This window comes from Canis lupus, chromosome 9 (genome assembly GCF_011100685.1).
Source record: "Canis lupus familiaris isolate Mischka breed German Shepherd chromosome 9, alternate assembly UU_Cfam_GSD_1.0, whole genome shotgun sequence".
Lineage (NCBI taxonomy): Eukaryota > Metazoa > Chordata > Mammalia > Carnivora > Canidae > Canis > Canis lupus.
This window is the reverse complement of record NC_049230.1, coordinates 8,632,113-8,646,265: the sequence shown is the minus strand read 5'-3', so window position 1 is coordinate 8,646,265 and position 14,153 is coordinate 8,632,113. Positions and strand designations below refer to the sequence as shown.

The window sequence follows — 14,153 nt, the reverse complement described above, 5'->3', positions numbered from 1 at the left end:
GAAAGAAAGAAAGAAAGAAAGAAAAGTAGGAAAAGAATTATGGGGGCACCTGGATGGCTCAGTGGTTGAGCGTCTGCCTTTGGCTCAGGTCGTGATTCTGAGGTCCTGGGATCGAGTCCCACATTGGGCTCCCCACAGAGAGCCTGCTTCTCCCTCTGCCTCTCCCTGTGTCCCTCATGAATAAATAAATAAAATCTTTAAAAAAAGAAACAAGGGGATCCCTGGGTGGCTCAGCAGTTTGGCGCCTGCCTTTGGCCCAAGGCGCGATCCTGGAGTCCCGGGATCAAGTCCCGCGTCGGGCTCCAGGCATGGAGCCTACTTCTCCCTCCTCCTGTGTCTCTGTCTCTCTCTGTGTCTAAAATAAATAAATAAATAAATAAATAAATAAATAAATAAATAAATCTTTAAAAAGAAAAAGAAACAAATTATGATGTTATATCACGATGTAATGGATTCGTTGTCAGTGTTGGAAATAAGTAAACTGGAGGAAACAAAGATGAACCTCCCATCCCCTGAACATTAGGGTCAAATTGTTTTGTTTCTTTCCTAATCTAGAATATAAGTCTGATGTTAGCAGAAATGCCTGCAAGCTCATCACCACTGCTTATGGATCTGGGAAAGGACAAAGCGACTAAAGGGAGAGGGCACGTGTTAAATGCAGGCTAACCTAACACTAACGATCAAGATGGTGATGGCAAGACGCTGTTGGCGGCCTTCAACTTTTCTCCGAAGTTCTTTCAAGTTGTTCAGCATGTGGCATCCTACACAGGCATCAGGCTGAGGCCTGGGGGCCTTGACCCAGGAAGGAAGCACTGTGTCCTGAAGATGCTCTGTTTAGGTGTCTAGGTTCGGCGATGCTGAACATGTCTGGTGGGTTGAATGAATGATTGATCATTCATTGATCATTCAATCAATAATATCAAAGGGATTTGATAGCACATCCCAAATCAAGATTTTCTCTACCCCCAACTCACTGTTGCCCAATGACATCAAAGTGCTATCAAATCCCTTTTCCTAGATTTCATCTTAAAATGCAAACTCAACTCTTGAAACTAAAGAAACTTTCAAATTGATGTTGGGGGAATGCCAAGAAAAGACATTGGAAATTACTGACACACCTGAGTGGCTGGCAGGAGAGCAGAGGTGTGGCACGCCTGGCCAGATGCTGGGGATGTGAGGGTGTGTCGAGCCTGGAAAGGAGAATGAATAGCAGATCTGAGGAAGACTGGATTGTTGGAAGACCCACCAGCGGCCGTTCCATGGTGTTAATGCAGGGCGTCAAGTTTAAGAATTCACAGAGCAAGACAATACGGGGTGTCATTCCAAGAGCCGGGACTTTAACAGAGAATCTGGTTTCAAACTTGACCACTTACTGGACTGGAAAGCTCAGTTTCCTCACCTATAAAGTGTAGAAACAAGTACCAACTCATTTCAGGAGGCTGTTGTGTGAAAGAGATGAAATTGAACCCATATCTGGAGCCTGGCCCAAGGAAATGCTCAGTAAACAGTAGTACGATGGGGAGGAGGCGCGAAGGAAGGGGTTAAAGGAAGCAGCGGGCCGGGGACCCAGGCTAGGGGGCAGAGGGATAAGATCTGGTGCAGTAACCACTGTGTGTGTGAGGACACGTGGCCGAAAAGCGTGTCTTAATTATGACATGAAAGCCAATAAGGGAAAGAAAGGAAACATCTGTTAACTCAGGGAAAATAGGAAATGGGTGAAGACCCAAGAAGGATTACCTGTGAGACCCTGGCTTGGCCCCTGGGAGAGGCGTCTCTCACGGCCGCCATGGGCCACCTGGCTGGGGCAGTCCGGGTGCAAATTGTGCAACACACCCCATGTGTCCTCGTGGTTGGGGTCTTCCCGGTCCATACCTGTTCTCGCTCCCCATTTCCCAGAAGCCAGTGATGTCACACTGTCTCCCTCTCCCTGATAGAAAACCTGCCCTCCAAACGTTTCATTCATTCATCAATGTCAACTCATGGATGACAATTTGAAATACAAACCCACCCCACAGGTATTTATATTTGAAAGCCAGTTAAATAAGGAAGTTGACTTAGCAAATGTTTTTGGAACTCTGGTTTGCTCCAAGCATTGGGACAGGCACTGAGGATACAGAGCAGAGGGAAATGCCTAGTTCCCGCCTTCACTCCATGGCCTGCTTGCTGGTCCACCCCCCAGAGTCCTGACGTTTGAGCACCGCAGAGGCGCCCACGGGTCAAAAACACCCCGGCCACAGTCCCCTTCAGTGGGCTTCTCCGGCACACGGCATCCTGGGGGAGCAGGACATCGCTTCTTTCTGCCCGACCGTGAGCTCCGCACACTTGTCCCACAGCACTGGGCTGCGCACTCCAAGGGCAGAGGGCTGATAGGCTCGGAAGCCAGAGAGCAGACAGCTGACAGTCCTTGCTCTTACTGGCTTGCTCTGTGACCCTGGCCAAGCCACCTTTCCTCTCTGTGCCTCAGTTTCTCTTTATAAAAGCAAAGAGAGCCCTTCTAGTACCAGCACTCCAGGAATTAAATGAGATGGCAAATCAGACTGGCTCAGAGAACCACTTTGCTTTTTGTATTATGTATTAATTATGTATTATACATATATTATTACATATACGTATATACAATAATACATAATTAACCATGTATTAATGTAATTAATATTAAAAATTACTATAATAAATTATAGTGATATATTATGTTAATAATATATAATAAAATAATGTATATATTAGTGTATTTACTATATAATAAAATTATATATACACAACATACACGTATATGTGTATATGTATGTATATATGTATCTGTGTATTTGCCCCCCTATTTAATTATGTACATATTGTGTATATATGTATGTCATATATGCTCACATACGTGTGCATGCATAAATGCACTTAAAATAGTATTAAGAACCAATGTCTAAATCACAGAGTATCTTCTCCATATAAAAAGGACCCACACAGTTCAGTCAGAGCCACAAACAAGTTTGCTGCTCTTTGGACAGTGTCATTATTTTAGATTTTGGCCCCCAGGGGACATGGGGACCTGTAATCATTTCCCTGGCTCCAGTCTAAACAGGGCTCAGGGGTGCTTGGGTGGCTCAGTCAGTTAAGTATCTGCCTTCAGCTCAGGTCATGATCCAGGGTCCTGGGATCCAGGCCCGCAACAGGCTTCCTGCTCAGAAGGGAGTTGGCTTCTCTTCTTCCTCCCTCTACCTCTCCACCTGGCTCTTCTCTCTCTCTCTCTCTCTATTTATATATCTCTCTCTCAAATAAATAAAATCTTTAAAAACCCAGGATTCAGTGAAGACTCCTCCAGACTTACTACCCCCATGTGTACTTACTATCTGTTGTATTTATTTATTTATTTATTTATTTATTTATTTATTTATTTATTTTGTTGTTGTGTATATTTAAACCACTTAAAGTGTGCTTTTTGTTTCTGGCCTGAAAGAAAATGGTGCATTTCGATAAAAGGGTAAAATTAGTAAGTGAATCATGGAGCTTCAATATCAAAATTACTGATAATGATGATGGTGAATGACAATGAAGGTGTCTCCAGGCAGAGAATGGAAGGTCCCTGAAGGACTTTCTGCTCCCTGTGCCAGAGACAGAACTGGATGATGCCATCATTCTTGGGCTCACAGGTTGGGAGGGATCTCTTAAAATTTAGCCGATTCCACTGCACCTGATACACACGTAGGCAGGACATCTGGACCCACCACCCAAGTAACAGTCGATTGCATCCCTTGACTCAACTCGTCCCATTCACCAAGTGAACACAAGAGGAGCTGGGCCAAGCAGATTGCACCCCTGGGGGCTTGGTGATTAAGACACAGAGAACAAGATGCGGTTCCAGTTAGCAGGTGGAATTGAGTAGAGAAGTCAGCAAGTGGAGTCTAGGCTGGGTCAGCATGGGGCCAACCACGGTCATGGCCACAATATTACGGTGCAGCAGAAACTGCAAGTACACCGAGCAGAGCAATTTCCCAGAGGGGCTTGTGAAGCAGCTCTATCTGCAAAGCAGAATGAGAGGGCATTGGCTCCTGAGAGGTGGGAGCTGGATGGAGAGCCCAGCCCTCGGTTCTCATGAAGCCCAGCAATACAGAGCTCCACGGCAAACCAGGTCAACGGCAAATAAAATCCTCTAGAGACATCAGTAGTACAAAGTATGCTGTTAGTTCTAAATAAAAATTTACACGTGCAAATTGTGAGCATTTCGGTATCATCTCATGCTCCCTCAGTATTTCTGTATCATCTATGTCTTTTTTTCATGCTAACGTTTTACCTATTTTATTTTATTTTATTATTTTATTTTATTTTATTTTATTTTATTTTATTTTATTTTATTTTATTTTATTTTCGTTTTACCTATTTTAGATTGTAGCCTCTGGAGATGAGGGACAGTATCTGTTTGTTTTCCTTAGTACAACATGTAGCACAATGACACGTTTGCAACTTGGGGGAGTGCTTTTGTTTTTTTTTTTTTTTAAGCATCATATTTCAAAAATGAGCTAGGATTTTATCAATTAAGAAAATGTCCTCATCTTGCAAGCTTTGTAGACCTCTCTGAACTCCATGCATGTTCCAGTTATAAGAGCGCAGCCTGGAAAGTATCCAAATGTCCATCCACAGCAGAATGGAAAAATAAATTGTGGTATTTTCACACAATGGAATATTTTACCACAATGAGAATAAACAGTCTATGACTTTATGCAACAGTCAGACTGGATGACAAGAAGCCCGACGCAAAACCACACGTAGTGTGTGATTTCATTTATATAAGGTTCAAAAATAAGCAATACAAATTGAGAGTGTTAAAAGTCAGCATAGGGGTTTCCCTCCCTGGGAAGGGGGGAAGAGTCTCTGGAAGGAAGCACGAAGGGGTTTCTAAAGTTCTGCTTCTTAATCCCAGCGCTGGTTGCAAAGGTGTGATCAGTACACGAAATTCATCAAGCTGCTCACCTTTGTCATCCGAGCACTTTTCTGTGGGTATATTATTATATTTCAATACAAAAGCAAAGAACTATGTGTATAACTGTGGTGAACATAAAATAATACGTAGGAAAATACAGAGGTTTTACAAAGCATCTTTGAGGTTTATGGTATTTGTACTCGCACAATCGTTCTGAACCATTGAGACACAAGATGTTATAGAAAACTGTTTCATGAGAGGGCTTGCTTTAGAAAACTGTGGTTTTTGACTTTGGGTTATATAAATTCTGTCCTAGAAGGCTGCTCCCCAGCCATGCATCTTATCGAGAAGTAATTCATTATGACATCACTAACTCAGCTGCAGCTAACGTCCTGGACCTTTACAAAAGGTGTGCAGATTCTCTTAAAACTAGAAACAGAACTAAAGATGTTTCTTCTTATTTTATCTTAATTAATTAATTAATTTATTTGTTAAATAGGTGGGCATTGAATTCAAGACCCCAAGATCAAGACCTGAGCTGAGAGCAAATGTCGGATGCTTAAATGACTTGAGCCACCCAGGTTTCCTCTTATTTTTAAAAATTGATATTTTTAAGTATAAAATGGCTGTCTAACTAAATTGGGAGAAACAACATCAATTTCAGTGCTTCCTTCTGATACACCAAGACCCATCTGAGATTTTTTTTTTTTCCTAACATATCCCCTGGGCCATCTTCTTCCCAACCATTCTAAGCCCAATTCAAGTCAGTTTGAAACGGAGGCATAAACATCCAGAGCAATGCTCAAGTTTTGCAAAATTCCCTCTCAGACAAAACTCTGTCCTAACGCTTGAGTTCTTAGAAAGCTATGAATAAATGCATTATTTATGGATTGATGCATGGAGGTCTGTATAAGCCTACTTAGAGAAGGCACTCAACCTTTTCATGGCAACCAGAGACAAACATCTTATCTTTAAAAAGAAAAGTTTCTCAAAATTTTCATGAACCCATCACTTTCACAAAGCTACCTTTCAACCTTCTATGACTTGGAAGGTAAAGCTCCATGTTCAAACAGGAACATTTTTCTATTAAAAATAAGCCCCCTTAAAAAAAAAATAAGCAGGCTCTTAGAGTTCACTAATTGAATTGAAAGTGGGATTTTTTTTTTCATTTTTAAGTGTTCATCACTCTTATAGCTGCTTAACTCTGAGCTCACGCATCAGCTTCCCTACAGCTGAGCATCTTCTCAGGAGAGCAGTGAGTACTGCAGTGGGGTCTGAGGAGCGGTGGAGCCTTTGGATTTAGCTCTTCTACTCAACCCAACCGTTCTCAAACTTGAGCATGCATGAGGATCACCTGGGTGCTTGTTAAAATGCAGATTCGCAGGGCCCTACCCCTTTCCAAATTCTAAAGAGGCGGGTCTTGGCTGGGGACCCAGACTTGCATTTTGTCTGACACCCCCAGGTCACTGCCGCAAGTCCCCCTTGGCAGACACACTGGGATGGGTGGTACGGATAAGCCCTGGGATTCCGCATTAATCAGGGGAGGTGGTTCAGATCCACTCGGAGGCGGAGCCACTTCTTTCCCGACCCCGCTGATTGACTTCAGCTCCCAAGCCCAGTCTAATGCACTGATCCCAATTTGCGAATGAATTGTATTTCAAATAGTATTTTGTCAAGCTTAATTGGAACTAAGAACTCATGTGGCTTTTTTGTTTTGTTCTTTCCTTTTGAACGGTGCTTTTGGCTCTTAGGTCCTCTCATTTAACCTTTAAGGGAGCAATTTGCAGCAATAACTATTATATGCTGGGTTCTGGGAACAGAGAGGTGGAAAAGTCATATTACCCAGACAGGAATGCTCTCAGGCAAATTTTTTTTTTCAGGGGGGTGGAGTTTGCCCAAAAGCCCCTCCCCTCCCTTTCTGCACTTTTCCCCCTCCTGGGATCCTTTCTTGGAGGATCTTAGGGCTTTCTTAGCCTTTATTCCACCCTTACCACACCGATTCCTGGTAACCAAGTTCCCGTTACCTACAGTCCTTGATGTCAGCTAAGATTTAAATAATGGCAATTTGATCGAATCAGTTCATGCTAATAGGTAAATGACTGATAGAGTGGAGTCATACTTTAGCAGAGCTTCGAGGTCAAAGCATCTCTGGGCCAATCATAGTCCAATTCTCTGATTTCTTGTAGGCTCTCAACTGCATACCTGAAAGATGTCCTACTTAGCATCCTTAAATTGGCTTAGAAGCCACACCCAGGATCTCAGGGACTCCTCACTCACACCTAGAGCTAGCCACTGTCTCGTCTCAATTCTTGATGGCGCTGCTAAAATTGTGTAATTCCAGCACAGCCTGGTCTGCTAGTACTTCATCACTTAAAACCTATACAGATTTGACCAGGCTTGTCCATAAAAACGCTACAATTTCTCTTATTTTTAAAATAGTTTCCCTCTTTTGCCATATTCCTGAGTATGTTGGAGGGCATCCCATTTCCCAAAACCAATATCGATTACAATAGGAAATCGCAAAGACATTCCCAGCTGCCCACACAGAAGCACTTACTAGGCTGACTGTCACCCAGCGGGCCCTAGAGACAGACAGGGCTGGGAGTAGCTTGACAGAATGTCCTGTCCCCTTGAATCTGGGCATGGCTCTGTCCATCCTCTTTGTGTTGGGGCCTTATCCTATTTCCTCGACATCCCATCTTTGGAGATGTCAAGCGCCAAGGCCCGCTACTGCTAAAACCACGTAGGGGGCGGACGAATGGAAAACTATGTTGAAGCAAATTTGTGTCACATTACAAATGGGGAAAAAAGGCAATTGCATAGTTCCTTGACAGGTCTGAAGGAGAGGTCCGAGACCTGGGGTCCAGCTGCATATGTTCATTTCATTCCACCAGCAGGTTCAGAGTGACCCAAGTACACACCTTATGAATCAGACCTAGATGGGGGCAGGTGAGGCGACAGGGGTAAATCAGACAGACAAAGCCTGACCTTTGGGATCCTACAGGTCCTGAGAGGAATCATGACTACTTACGGTAGAGAATGATAAGCACAACGAAAGAGGTTATATATATATATATATAGTATATATTATACTATATTATACTATAGTGTATGTTATTCTATATTATATTTAGTATATATACTAATATATATAAAGTGTATATATATTATTATATATACTATATAATATATTAAAGTATATTATATATATTATATAATTATATATATAAATTGTATATATATAAATAATTATAAATAAATAAATAAATAAATAAATAAATAAATATTTTAAGGCCTGAGATTTATTTATACAAGAAGCCACAGAGGGGAATGTGATTCAAGTAGAAGCAACAGAGGAGCAAAGAGCAGAGAGAGGTGTTCTCCTTCCAGGCGGGCCCGGGGACTGGGAGGCAGCCGAGAGAACCCAGAATCTCCAGGTGAGAAGTTCAGGGCAGGTAAAGGCGGGAGCCGGGCGGGCGGCGGCGGGGAGGCCTAAGATTACAGGTGGGTTCAAAAGCCAAAGGATGATGTGAGCAAAGCGCAGAGGCCTGTCCTAAGGAATGTGCCCCACTTTCCCGGCTCCTTGGGGACTCCAGGCATTCTAACAAGAGACATGTCGCCTGCCAGCCAGCAGATGTGGCCCATGAATAAACATCCCCGCAGGGCTGGGGAGGGTGGGGAGAATAATAAATATGAAGAAGGTGGTGGCCCGCCCCTCTGGGTCCCCCTCCCCTGCTCCCAGGGCAGCAGACACCCTGGCCCAAAGGGGCGGACTCAGACGTCCCCACTCTGGGCCGGGTCGGCCACACATTAATCCGGGTGGATTTGGCCATCCTGTGACACAGCCAATCAGTTCGAGGGAGGGGACGGCAGGAACGCCTCTCCTTTCACGCCACAAAAGGATTTTCGTCCCTTGAGAGCACAATGGGAAAAAAAGCCAATCAAGGCGGGATCAGCTGTGGGCTGGTCGCTGCGGATCTGTCTCTCCCAGAGGGGGGTGGGGGGGACATATTGGTCCGTGTGGGAAACCCACAGCCTCAGCTTCTCACACATTGTTCTCCTCCTCTTCAACTGCACCCCTCCCCAGCAGCCCGCACCCTCCCCTCTCCCCTCCCCAAAGCCGTTAATGCCACAAAAGATACTTTCCCCATTGTGCCCGGACAGCTGAGAGGTCCAAGCTCGCCCTACACAGCTCTGCGTCCTCTCCAGGGAGAAGGGGCCGGACCGTCCAAATGGCTCACGTCCTTTCTCCCTGGTTCCCAAACTTGCCCCTCCACCCCATGCCCCCCCACGCCCGACAGGCGTGGAATCTTCCATTTACCCTGACAGAGCCTCAGAGGAGACCGACAGTGGGGAGGGCTCCCTAGAAGGTGGACAGAGTCACAAGTGGCCTCGCTCTGTCCCCAGCCACCCACCGGCACTTCCCCTCCCCAACAATTCCACCTTGTACCCTTTGCAGAAAACATGACTTTTCCCATTGATGGAACTCTGAGGCCAACAATAGTTGCAAGCACACCCCACCCTTTCCTCCCAGACCAAGCTGTAGGGCTGGCTGGGCCCTCCTAGCCCCCCACCCCACCTGCCTTGACCTTCCCTTGCCTGGGGGGAGCTTTCTGCATGACAATGTCTGGTCCCTGCTGCCCCGAGCTGCCCTCTGGCTATTAGCACCTAATGAAAATGTAACCGTATTTAACCCCCCACAGCCCCAGATTAGCAGGAGAGAGCCCAAGTGGGTTTAATTCCTTTGTATGATAAGCATCCCGCTCTCCATTTGGACGGTCACTTCACTGCCTTGTGCTGTTCCAGCCTCCTGGACCCCGGAGCACATTCCTCTTGTCTTCGTTTTGGTTTCTTCCAGAGTCTCCATCCGGAGCTCAGCTCCGCCACAACCTCTTTCGGCTTTAACTTGGGCCCATTCAGACATTACAATCCCCCAGGCCTGCAAATGTGTCCACGAATAAATCAACAGGCAGGCTCATGATCTATTTTCTGTTGTGGTTTTCTCTTCTGTGCATTCATTAAGACACTGGCCAGGAAGGGCTTCGTGGGGATGCAGAGAAGTGTGTGTGGGAAGACAAGAAAACCAACGCCCTGCAGGCTGGCCCTAGCTTTATGGTGGTGGGTATATCACCCTTTCACTCAATAAGGCAGGAGACCATTGCATTTGGGCTTCCCAGAAACTCAGAATCCAATCGCAAGCTAAAAAGCTAACAAAGTGGTGGATGGCCAGTAAAAGATCCTAAGGATCTTTTCTTTTTTTTTGTTTTGTTTTATAAATTTATTTTTTATTGGTGTTCAATTTGCCAACGTATAGCATAACACCCTGTGCTCATCCCATCAAGTGCCCCCCTCAGTGCCCCTCACCCAGTCACCCCCCACCCCCCGCCCACCTCCCTTTCTACCACCCCTAGTTCGTTTCCCAGAGTTAGGAGTCTCTCATGTTCTGTCTCCCTTTCTGATATTTCCCACTCATTTTTTTTCTCCTTTCCCCTTTATTCCCTTTCACTATTTTTTATATTCCCCAGATGAATGAGACCATATAATGTTTGTTCTTCTCCGATTGACTTCCTTCACTCAGCATAATACCCTCCAGTTCCATCCACGTTGAAGCAAATAGTGGGTATTTGTCGTTTCTAATGGCTGAGGAATATCTAAGGATCGTTTCTATATGGTAGACAAGAAGATGTTGCGTGTGGTATCACAAGCTCAGCAGAGGTAGAATTTTCCTATCAACCCTTTGCCTCAAGTGGTCGAGGCATCCTATACCCTTCCCCAACATTACTACACCCCTGTGCTGCTCCCACCTTGTCTCCAGTACCCACCTCTGCCAACAGCGGTCCTGGATCTGCGTGCAGTGATGGCCCCTGCGGGTTTCAGGCTCTCCAAGACTGCTTTTCAACCAGAAAGAAGTGCCAGGTCAGGCTTATGATCTCCAAGAGTTCCTCAGGAACGGACTTCCCAGGACGCAAAATGGCTTGACCAACAGTGGCGCCTGTGGAAAGTCTACAAGAGGGACTTGTTTTCTGGAGCCCGCACACCCGATTTCAGAATGTCTCCAAAGAATTCAGTTGGGATGGATGTGTGGATGCAGAGGAAGAGGCAATTATGCCTTAAATTGGCGGAGTGTCTTGCTTGGTCTAACATGGGTCTTACGGTGACAGAGGCTCTCTGGTCATTTCTACTTCATGGGAGGTAGTTTTGGCATCAGTGAGCACCACAGAAATAATGCACTCATCTAAATACCTCTGAATGAGAGAATAGATTATGCTCCAATCCAAGTAGCAGTCAGAGAAATTCCTCCTTGCAAATTCACTACCACGGGTCTGACACCTGAAATCTTTAATAAGCTCCCTCTTCTCTTCGTCAAATATCAGATGTGACTTCTGATCTCTTATTCGGAATGTCAAAACTCAAAACCAAGGAATTCAGGGGAAGCTAAAGCACTGGACCAGACTAAGGCAAAAGGAGAAGGTTTCTAAACTCAACCTGGACTTTTTCTTTCCTCTCCTTCTTCTTTCGGTAAAAAGAGAAAATGCCTCACCCAAATGGTTAATAAAATTAGAATTCAAAAATCTTTCCAGGTGCAATGATAGATCCCTTTAGAGGAAACTACTTCCCTGAAGCCAGCAGTGCTCAGAAATTACAACCGGTTTCAGCAATTAAGAGAAGTAAAACATTAAAAAGCAAGAGGCAAAGTACATTTGCATGCTAATAGCCCCTTCTGTAGTGCTGGGAAGCTGTGTTGTACAACAAAGCAGATAACTTTCCCACTATAGCAATATTAACCCTTGGGTTCTCACTCCAGCTCCTTGCCCGGATTCTAATGCCTGGAATTCTTCTGGCGCTGGTTGGGCAAGACCAGGCTTAGCTGCATATCAATCCATGCTCCATCCTCATGCTCTCTGGCCTGGGTAGAAGAAATAGCAACTCAACACGTCTGAATGTCTTTCGGGGTAGTAAGAGGAAGGTGGGAAAGATGCACCAGGGGTGAAAAGAAGATTTCCCTAGAAAACACGCTGGGATGGGCAGGGCATAGGCCTGGGCTTCAAGCGAGACTTGAATTTGAACCTGGCCATACACCACTTCCTACCGACATGACGTTGGACAAGTTCTTTAAGTTCCTGGAGCCCAGTTTGCTCATTGAATAGGGCACAATGATCATTAAATGAGGGAATAAGGATAACACTTCTATGCACCTGGTGACTCTAAAGGTTACTGTAATGGTGTTGTGGCCGGTGGCGTTTGAGGTGCCTTAGGAGGAACTTTACAAAGAACGTGTGGGTACAATGCCATGAAAAATCACTATGATTTTATTGGAGATGGAAAACAGTCCTTTTTACCTCGTGTAGAAAGTGCATCTTGGAATAAGGGCAGGTAATATAAAGGAGTCCTTTTCTTTCTCCCCAAGGTGGAGGCCAACAAGGTTTTGGGTTCCATCAAAGATGGCAACTGTCAAGAATGTACAGTAGGCTTAAGGTAGCTCCCAGAAATGAGGGGAAAATATTCAGTTCCTATCGGAAGAAGAAGGTATAGCATACAGCTTGGGGTTGGGAGCCGTGTACCCCTGGTTTGGAGATCCGCTTGCTTTGAAACTGCCTGGCTGCATTACTTTGAACGAATTTCCTAACCTCCCTGGGCCTCAGTTCCCCACTATAAAATGAGGATGATAAAATAGCATGCATTTGGGGCAAGGGTTCTGTGAGTAAGCTCTCGGCAAGTATCAATTACCAAGGGGTATGTCTTTGTTTCTCTTTCGAAATCCGTCCTTCCCCATGACACAACGGGGAAGCAATGCCCAAAGTATGTCATGTCTTGGATTTCAAGCCAACTCACTGAAATCGAGTAAAGATGAGGAAAGAGAAGTTTCTGTTTGTGCTCCAATGTCCTCATCACTCACCACATAGTTCTGCTGATGGGAAAGAGAGGCTGCCGGAAGGAAACAGAAGTTCATCAAGGGCTGGCAAAATATTAATCTGGAAGCTCACGGATGGGCAGTGATGCGGGCTCTCCGGCAGCGGGCGTCCCCTTCATGGTCATGCTACCTGTGGGCTGGACGAGCCCACCACCCCGTCCTTGCAAGGGGGCGGGGGGCACTCACCGTGACGCACCACTCATCCTCTGTTCTAGATCTACCTCCACATTACTTTCTGAGACACGAGGCCGGGAGGGGAATGGAGACAGAAAGGGAGCAGCAGAGTTCAGCAAGAAGCACAGGTACAGGTCTGAATGAATGGAACTCCTCCCTCTTGACAAGGTGCATTTCTCCCCCTGAGTGGTGGGTGGGTTTAACTCTGACCATGCACTGGAATCGCAGAGGAAGGGGCGCCTGGGTGGCTCAGTCGGCGAAGCATCCGCCTTGGGCTCAGGTCATGGGCCCAGGTTCTGGGACAGAGTCCCAGATGGGGCTCTCTGCTCAGTGGGAAGTCTGCTTCTCCCTCTCCCTCTGCCTACCGCTCCCCCTACCTATGCTCTCTGGCTCTCTCTCTCTCTCTCTGTCAAATAAAAAATAAATAAAATCTAAAAAAAAAAAAAAAAGACAGAGGAAGCTTTACAAAGTTGTGCTGGGACTCTACCCTCATTGGTTATGATTCACTTTCGTTCTGGGTTGAGCCTTGTATGGGCATATTTTTAAATAGCTCCTCAGTGATTCTGATGTGTACCCAGGCTTGAGAACCATTGTCCCACTTGGAAAACCCCGCTGAAAGTGCCCCTACTGCTCTCTTACTTTGCTCGGTGTGATTGATCAGCCACAAAGCTGCTCATTCTAGGGTACACATTAGGGCTACCCGAAGAGTTTGTCAAAATGAGGATGGCCAGGACCTGCCCCCAGAATTTCTGATTTATTTGAAGTGGGGTGCAGGCATCCAAAATATCCCTCCACAAGCTTACGCTTTCATCCATACAAGACTATTCACACCCACACAATTTGTAATAGTCAAGATTGGAGACAAGCCAAATGTTTATCTAGAAGAGGTACGTTAAATAACGTTTAGTCTATTATCAACCTGGAATACTATGCATTCGTGAAAAGGGATGAGAAAGATCTCTCTGATTGCACTGATTTGAAAGATCTCAGGGAAACATATAAAGAAAAAAAGAAACAGAGTAGCTATGATAGGAAGGGGAAAAAGTCAAAAACATACTTTCATGTCTGTCTCTGCATAAAGGAAGATGGGAAGAATACGTAAATCATGAAAATGCTGACTAGAGACTTTTTATACTTTCTTAATAACTGAACTATCTA

General features: G+C 45.2%; 1 long non-coding RNA gene across 1 annotated transcript; it reads right to left on the bottom strand.

Moving 5' to 3' along the window:
• Positions 1 to 313: 313 nt before the first annotated feature.
• On the bottom strand, positions 314 to 11,499 carry LOC119873409. Its single transcript, XR_005363988.1, has 3 exons — positions 10,732 to 11,499; positions 1,119 to 1,190; positions 314 to 355 (listed from the first exon to the last, which is right to left on the bottom strand). It is a non-coding gene; the product is annotated as an uncharacterized LOC119873409 (long non-coding RNA).
• Positions 11,500 to 14,153: the final 2,654 nt, after the last annotated feature.